The sequence below is a fragment of the Lygodium microphyllum genome, chromosome 9, assembly GCF_053477565.2.
Source record: "Lygodium microphyllum isolate KBCC chromosome 9, Lygodium_microphyllum_v1.1.10, whole genome shotgun sequence".
NCBI lineage: Eukaryota > Viridiplantae > Streptophyta > Polypodiopsida > Schizaeales > Lygodiaceae > Lygodium > Lygodium microphyllum.
The window spans coordinates 137,826,361-137,835,511 of record NC_141143.1 but is presented as its reverse complement, the minus strand read 5'-3'; positions in this window follow the sequence as shown (position 1 = coordinate 137,835,511).

Below are 9,151 nucleotides of genomic sequence, written 5' to 3'. Positions count from 1 at the left end.
TATCTTTAAACACTCAAATGCTATGTGCTTGATGTATTAAGCTTTATTGTGCTCTTGGGTGTTCCAGATTCACTTCTAGTGGCAACCATTTGTATTTACATCGTAGAGCTTGGCTCTTTGAGTCATAATGGGATACTCTCTATATCATTGCTATGGATACAAAGATTCATGACTATGGGTTGATTTGCTTTTGAGCTTGGATACCCTATACCTATCATTATTTGTGGATTGTCAGTGGTGCATACATACTTGATATGAATCTATGTTTCTGATACCTTAGGTGTCTTGACAATTTTTGATACTTGGTGGTTTATATTTTGTCTTGAACTACTAGTTGTATTATATATCTCGGTTGCCATCCGAATATTCCTAGCAGTGGGAGCTTACGCTTTTGGTCATTTGCCTACATATGTATATCATTTATTATAGTCTTATGGACAACCATATTGAAAATTATTTTTGAACAATTTCTTTGAGAGCAGATGCTTTGTTTGAGCACTCTAATACTTCATGATTATGGATAGTAGTATAGTAGCTCAATCTCTTCCTTGTTATGCTCTCTTTAGTTGAGTTTTGGGGTTGATTTATAGTTAATATCAACATGTACTCTATTTGATTTGTAGACATAATGGCCATTGCTTCAAATGCATCTAATGATTGTGCTATTTTCAACAAAGAGAAGTTGGATGGAAACAATTTTCAATATTGGAAACTCAAATATGACAGGTATTGGCACAAAAAAAAAAAGGTTGAGGCCATTGAAAGCCAAGGGTATAAAGTGAGAAATTTGGGATAGAGATGATTGGGACAATCTTGATGAACTATGTAAGTCTACTATCATATTGTCTTTGTCTAAGTAGGTGTACTTCAATGTTATTTTGACCAATGTGGTGCATATGATTTGTGGAAGAAGATATCTAATATTTATGACAAGAAGAGTCCTACATCTCAGTTGTATTGGTTGAAGAAGCTTGTGGACCTTTGCATGAAGGTGGCCACCCCTATATCTACTCATTTGAACGAGTTCCACTTTATTTTTAGCTAGATTATCTCACAAGGAATTTAGTTTGAGGATAACATAAAGTCATTGTTCTTCCTTGTCACATTATCATAGTAATGGGATACATTTTGCACTGCTAGGAGTGCTAATCCTTCTAAAGATGGTTTAAAATGCAATGATGTAGAGTGTGTTAATTGTAGAAGAAGTGAACACGAAGAATATTGATGCATCCTACACTTCTCATGCACTTATAGTGAGAGGCAAAAATAGTGGACATGAGTATAATAACCATGGTAGAGACTCACAGAAGTCTTAGTCCAAGTCTCATGGGTAGTCTCACAATTAGTCTCATGGTCATAAGTCCTCTTTGACATGTCATTATTGTGGGCAATAGGGTCACATTAGGCTGTAGTGCTATAAAATGTGCAATGAAAAAGGCAAAGGGAAAGCAAAGGATAATGCCAAATCTTCTAATGATTATAGCATTGTTTTGAAGTCTAGCATTAAGATAGAAGAGATATAGCCTTGGATTATAGTTCAGATGACTATATTCTTGCTACTTCATCACTTGATGTTACTTAGTTGGCCAATGCTCCACCTTCTCACTATTAAGGTTGGCACTTGACTCAAGGGCTTCATTCCCTATTACCCCACATCATCATTGGTTTCATAGGTACCATACTATCACAGGTTTTATTAGATTAGGAGATGGCATTGCATTGGACATCATTGGCATAGGTGATCTTAAACTGTACTTTGGTATTGGTACTCCTTATATGCTTCATGATGTATGTTATATGTACCAGCTTTAACTAAAAGCCTTATCTCAGCTAGACAGATGAAATGTATCATGTATCTTTTGGTGATTCTGCATAGAAGATTAGTGATGGCAATCTTGTTTTTGTTGGAGGTACCAAGGTTGATAGCCTATACCCTTTGGTTGTATATGGATCTTCCTTATGTATCTCATTAGCATCATCATCTTGGCTACATGTATATGTGTGTGTGTGTGTGTGTGTGTGTGCATATCCTTTGGCCACAACAACAATTGCACTTTGTATCCGAGGGGGGTTGTGACTTGTTACAACCCGCCAATCCTTTACGCCAACAACCTGCTAAGGCCAAAGCCAATGCCCATGAACCCTAGTTCTGATGGGTACCTAAACATCAGAGCCTGCCACCAAGGAGCAATCGGCCACGCCTTCGCAAGGCTAAGAACACAACCTCAAAACCTAGGAGGCCAAGACAAAGCTACAGACAACCCAAGGCACTAATCAAACACCCCCCTCATGCTTAACCTTACCCAGCCATACAGTGTATCAAGGCCTAAAGCTGCATAAGCCTTAAGACACCAAGCCCGTTGACTCACAACTGATTATGCCCATGAAGATCGACCAAGTCTATCGGCCCAAATCTTAGCATGCTACTCCCAAACTAGTACCATGTAACTCTACCAAGACTCAGGAAGCCGCATCCGCAAGCAGCAATGCCCCATTAGCAATCCAGTCCCAGCTCATTGTGCAAGGGACCCAACGCAATCTCGAGAACAACCGAACCCACAACCATCTGCTACCAAACACTCTAGTTCTATCAAACCCCAACCACTCGCAGGCCTTAGACCCTCCTATGAGCGAAAATCATTCTTGACACTGGCTCCACAAATCTAGCTGAGGACACAGGAGATGACATGATTACTTGCCTTAGATGCTTAGATGCCACATTCATGTCACTGGCTCTGAGCTATGACCACTTGGGCTTGGACCTGTTGCAAGAGCCCTTAGTGACCGAAGTTTGTACGATGCCTTGTTCATGGGACACATTTGAATTTGCATTCGTCAAAGCATCCCACTCAACTGTAGAGTTGCTCAGCACTAAGATATCTAGAGAGCAAGCCATCAAACAACGTCTCATTACGTCATACGATAAGCGAGCGACTTCTATTATCATTGACCAAGAAATCGAGGAGTTGAAATAGCTTGCTAAAACCGAATCCCCGTTCTTACGGAACTGGTGCGCTCTTCGATTACAATGGGAACTCAAAGAATGGCAAATAATGACCAACGCTGAGCAAGGATGTGCAATCAAGACATCGAAGTATGATCCAACTTATGTTGCTCCAACTTCATATAGGGTGTTAACAACTATTTGTGGCCGACCCATGGAAGAGCACATCAAAGGACACCCTTACCTTGATCGCCTCCTGGACAAGGAAGAGTTACATATTGCTAGCTGTATCGATTCCGACAACTTCCTAATAGATGTCCTTACTTACATCACACATGTGGGCAGCCAACCCTTCGATCTGGACTACGAAGCTCAGTTGAAGTACAATCCAGACTTCTATGCTTGGCTCATGCAAAAGTAAACACCCAACCCGTATGCTAAATGCCCGTGGCTCGCTAGCTTTCAATACTAGGAAGGATTCTTCTTAAATCAGAAAGGGGAGGGGATAAGGTGAGTCAAATCAGAACCAATCAAAATCAAGCAAACGCATAAACACATAAGAAAAAAACACCACTGTGAAAACCTTAGTCTACACTTAAACGCAGAAAGGAAAGAAACATGTTAACTTGAGATTGAGGAAAAATATCACAAATTTTTTGAAATAAAGGGTGAAAAGTCTAAAGGAAAGTTTACATTAGAGCTTAAATGTTTTCATTCAACAAACATGAAGTCTTTCTTTTTGGCAAATAACTATTTTGGAAGCACTAATGGGAATGATGGTTCATGACAAGAATGAAAGATGTCACAACAAGATTGTGCTCATTGACTCCCTTTCACGAAGGAGAAGAGGACGCAATACAACATCAGCTTAGAAAACCGTGCTTATAATCAATTGAAATTCCACAGTATCCACAACCTCGAGAAGGTGGTAGCCAAGGAGTATGCTGCAAGGAGAGTGGTGGAATAGTGTAACCTCTCAAAGTACCTAGAGAATTTTACGTAGGAGCATGATCATACAAAGTGTGTGGAATTTCTGAGAATGTACAACCCCGATCAAGAATGCAGAACGGTGACTATGGAACGAGTGGAGAATGCTAAACAGGTGCAGGTGCCATTGAACCATGCCTTGGTGGAGAAGGCACTCGGGTTGGAACCTAAGGTGAAGAAGAAACATAAGAGAGATGTGTATGCTATGCTAAATATGAAGAGGGAGGATGTTTTGACAAATGATAGCATCAATATACAAGATATCCTCGATGCTGAGGCCCGCATGTATGCAAAATATGTGCACTCACTCTTCTCCAGCCAGCGTTAGAACTCCCTCATGCACCAAATCAGTGTGTTTGTGCTGGCAAATGTGGCAGCCCACACCTTGGATGAGGTAGACTGGAACGACTATGTGTGTAAGACTATAGACCAAGCAGCCAAAGCACTATCCCTAGGCAGCCAAACAGGTAGGCGGAGAGGCCCCAGCCCTTAAAAGTACTGAGAGGAAAAGACCTTCCTCAAGAGCCTATTTCATCAAATATGGAAGTGTATTGACAACCATCATCCAGGAGGTTGTAAAAGAAGCTCGGTAAGGAGAAAGAGCAAATGAGACTCCAGATAGGTCGTTGATCCACCAGGAGAAAGAGCCATTGAGCAACATGATATAAACTGAGATAGAGAAGGAGAATCAAGAGGCTCAATCCAGAAGGAAAGAAGCAAAGAAGCCCACTAAAAAGACAACTCAGAAGAAGAAACAGGACGAGGGTAGGAAGAAGGAAAAAGAAGATCTAGAGAGAGCCAAAAGGAAATCCCTAAGAGAGGTTGAAGAGAGGGAGAAGAAGAAAAAGCAAAAGTGAGGTAGAGGAGTTGAAAGAGCAAGCCACAAAAGCCAACAAGGAGTCGAAAACAGAGGTTGAAGAGAGGAAGAAGAAAGAGAAGAAAGAAGTTGAAAAGCTAGCAGAAGAATCAAGGAAAACAAAGAAAGAGAGAGAGAGAAGAGTTGCAAAAAAGGAGGCAGAGTTGAGGAGAAAGGAGGAGGAAGACATGGCCGAAGCAATTTGTCGGTCCATATGACAACAATGCCGACTCAATGACCTAGGGGCTTTAAGTCCGCCCAACGATGAGAGACCTAACTCAAGTACTCATGTATTCGAAGTCATGATGCCTATGGTCATCAGAGGCAAGGGCAAGGCTCCCATCCATCCCCTCTTGGTGGCCACCAGTGAGGCACTTACTCTCACTCCAAGCATCCCTACCAGTGCCGATGTAAACAATTTTGTGGCCTGGATGCAATACTTCATTAATAAGGAATTGGCCCAACGAAAGAGTGTGGAGACTACAGCCATTGGGCAGAAAAGACCAGCCACATATGTCGAGTCTAGGCAGGATTCGAAATGCCAAAAGATGGAAGCTTCGACCACTCCAATCCCTACTAATATGACACCACCGATAAACCATGATGAATATGTTGTTGAATTGCTCTCTCGGTTAGATAAGGCATAGAAGGAAATAAAGATAGTGGTGGCTAAGTTGGAAGCGGAAAAGAAGTCGGTGCCAACCTTCTAGCTTGAAAAGACGAGGCACATAACTATGCAAAAAAAGGAGATCTTTGATCTAAAACAGGAACTAAAGGCCAAAGATGACAAGGAGGAAAGTTGGTGGCAACGGCTTGAAGATGAAAATCAAGAACTAGTGAAAATGCAGAGAGAATATAAACTTTTAATCATGCAACATGAGGAGTTGGCAACAAAAACGAATCGGATCGAACGTACAACCTCGATCAAGAATGCTGACTGTGGGAAGAGGGGAGAATGCTAAATAGGTGCAGGTGCCATTGAACCAGGCCTTGGTGGAGAAGTCACTGGGGTTGGAACCTAAGGTGGAGAAGAAACATAGGAGAGATATGTATGCTATGCTACAGATGAAGAGGGAGGATGTTTTGACAAACGACGGCATCAACATACAAGATATCCCCAATGCCGAGGCTCGCATGCAGGAAAAATTGGTGCACTCACTCTTCTCCAACCAGCGCTCTCCCTCATGCATTGAATCAATGTGCATGTGCTGGCAAATGTGGCAGCCCACACCTTGGATGAGGTAGACTAAAACGGCTATGTGCTCAAGACTATTGACTAAGCAGCCAAAGCATTAGCCCTGGGAGGCTAGACACGCAGTAGAGAGTCCCTAGCCTTTAAAAGTACCGAGAGGAAGAGACCTTCCTTGAAAGCCTATTTCATTGAATATGGAAGTGTGTTGACAGCCATCATCCAAGAGGCTGTAAAAAAATCTCAACAAGGAGAAGAAGGAGCATATGAGACTCTAGATAGGTCACCAATCCTCCAGAAGAAAGAGCTATTGAGCGATAGCACAGAAACTGAGACAGAGAAGGAGGATCAGGAGGCTCAATTGAAAAGGAAAAAAGTAAAGAAGCCCACTAAAAAGACAACTCAGAAGAAGAAACAGGATGAGGGCAGGAAGAAGGAAAAAGAAGATCTAGAGAGAGCCAAAAGGAAATCCCTAAGAGAGGCTGAAGAGAGGGAGAACAAGAAAAAGCAAGAGTGAGGCAGAGGAGTTGAAAGAGTAGGCCAGAAAATACAAGAAGGATTCAGAAATAGAGGCTGAAGAGAGGAAGAAGAAAGAGAAGGAAAATGTTGAAAAGCTAGCAAAAGAATCAAGGAAAACAGAGGAAGAGAGAGAGAAGAGCTGCGGAAAAGAAGGCGGAGTTGAGGAGAAAGGAGGAGGAAGACATGACCGAAGCAATTCACGGGTCCATAGAACAACAAAGCCGACTCAATGACCTAGGGGATTTAAGTGAGCCTAGGGATGAGAGACCTGGCTCAAGCACTCATGTACCTGAAGTCATGCCGCCTATGGTCATCGGAGGCAAGGGAAAGGCTCCCATCCATCCCATCTCGCCCCTCTTGGTGGCCACCAGTGAGGCAATAACTCTCACTCCAAGCATACCTGCCAGTGCCAATGTAAACAATTTTGTGGCCTAGATGTAGTACATCATTAATAAGGAACTTGCCCAAGGAAAGTGTGTCGAGACTATGGTTGTTGGGCAAAAAAGATTGGCCATAGATGCCAAGTCTAGGTAGAATCCGAAACGCCAAAAGGTGGAAGCTTCAACCACTCCAATCCCTACTACTATGACGCCACCGGCAAACCATCATGAATATGTTGTTGAACTGCTCTCTCAGCTAGAGAAGGCAAAGGAGGAAAGAAAGATAGTGGTGGCCGAGTTGGAAGTGGAAAAGGAGTCGGTGGCAACCTTTCAGCTTGAAAAGACGAGGCAAATAGCTATGAAAAAAAAGGATATCTTTGATCTAAAACAGGAACCAAAGGCCAAAGATGACAAGGAGGAGCTGGCGGCAATGGCTTGAAGATGAAAATAAAGAGCTAGTGAAAATGCTGAGAGAATATCAACTTTTAATCATGCAACATGAGGAGTTGGAACCAAAAACAGATCGGATCGAACATACAACCTAGATCAAGAATGCGGAATGGTGACTGTGGGAAGAGGGGAAAATGCTAAATAGGTGCAGGTGCCATTGAACCAGGCCTTGGTGGAGAAGGCATTGGGATTGGAACCTAAGGTTGAGAAGAAACATAAGAGAGATGCCTATGCTATGCTAAAGATGAAGAGGGAGGATGCTTTGACAAACGATGGCATCAACATACAAGATATCCCCAATGTTGAGGCTCGCATGCAGGCAAAATCGGTGCACTCACTCTTCTCCAACCAACGTTATAACTCCCTCGTGCACCGAATCACTGTGCCTATGCTGGAGAATGTGGCAGCCCACACCTTGGATAAGGTAGACTAGAACGGCTATGTGCGCAAGACTATAGACCAAGCAGCCAAAGCACTAGCCTTGGGCAGCCAAACAAGTAGGCGGAGAGTCCCCAACCTCTAAACGTATTGAGAGAAAGAGACCTTCCTCGAAAGCCTATTTCATTGAATATGGAAGTGTCCTGACAACCATCATCCAGGAGGTTGTAAAGGAAGCTCAGCAAGGAGAAGAAGGAGTGGATGAGACTCCAGATAGGTCACCGATCCACCAGGAGAAAGAGCCATCATGCGAGAGCACAGAAACTGAGACAAAGAAGGAGGATCAGGAGGCTCAATCCAAAAGGAAAAAAGCAAAGAAGCCCACTACAAAGACAGCTCAGAAGAAGAAATAGGATGAGGGTAGGAAGAAGGAAAAAGAAGATCTAGAGAGAGCCAAAAGGAAATCCCTAAGAGAGACTGAAGAGAGGGAGAAGAAGAAAACGCAAGAGCGAGGTAGAGAAGTTGAAAGAGGAAGCTAGAAAAGCCAAGAAGGAGTTAGAAAAAGAGGCTGAAGAGAGGAAGAAGAAATAGAAGAAAGAAGTTGAAAAGTGCTGGCAGAAGAATCAAGAAAAACAGAGGAAGAAAGAGAGAGAAGAGCTACGAAAAAGGAGGCGAAGTTGAGGAGAAAGGAGGATGAAGATATGGCCAAAGCAATTCGTCGGTCCATAGGATAGCAAAGCCAACTCGATGACCTAGGGGCTTTAAGTCCACCCAAGGATGAGAGACCTAGCTCAAGCACTCATCTACCCAAAGTCATACCACCTATTGTCATCGTAGGCAAGGGAAAGGCTCCCATCTTGCCCCTCTTGGTGGCCACCAGTGAGGCAATCACTCTCACTCCAAGCATCCCTACTAGCGCCAATGTAAACAATTTTGTGGCATGGATGCAATACTTCATTAATAAGGAACTAGCCCAACGAAAGAGTGTGGAGACTATGGCCGTTGGGTAGAAAAGACCGGCCACAGATGTCGAGTCTAGGCAGGATCTGAAACGCCAAAAGGTGGAAGCTTCGACCACTCCAATGCCTACTACTATGACACCACTGGTAAACCGTGATGAATATGTTGTTGAACTGCTCTCTCAGCTAGATAAGGTATAGGAGGAAATAACGATAGTGGTGGCCGAGTTGGAAGCGGAAAAGGAGTCAACGGCAACCTTCTAGCTTGAAAAGACGTGGCAAATAGCTATGCAACAAAATGAGATATTTGATCTAAAACAGGAACTAAAGGCCAAAGATGACAAGGAGGAAAGTTGGCGGCAACGGCTTGAAGATGAAAATCAAGAGCTAGTGAAAATGTAGAGAGAATATAATCTTTTAATCATGCAACATGAGAAGTTGGCAACAAAAATAGATTAGATCGAACGTACAACCCCGATCAAGAGTGCG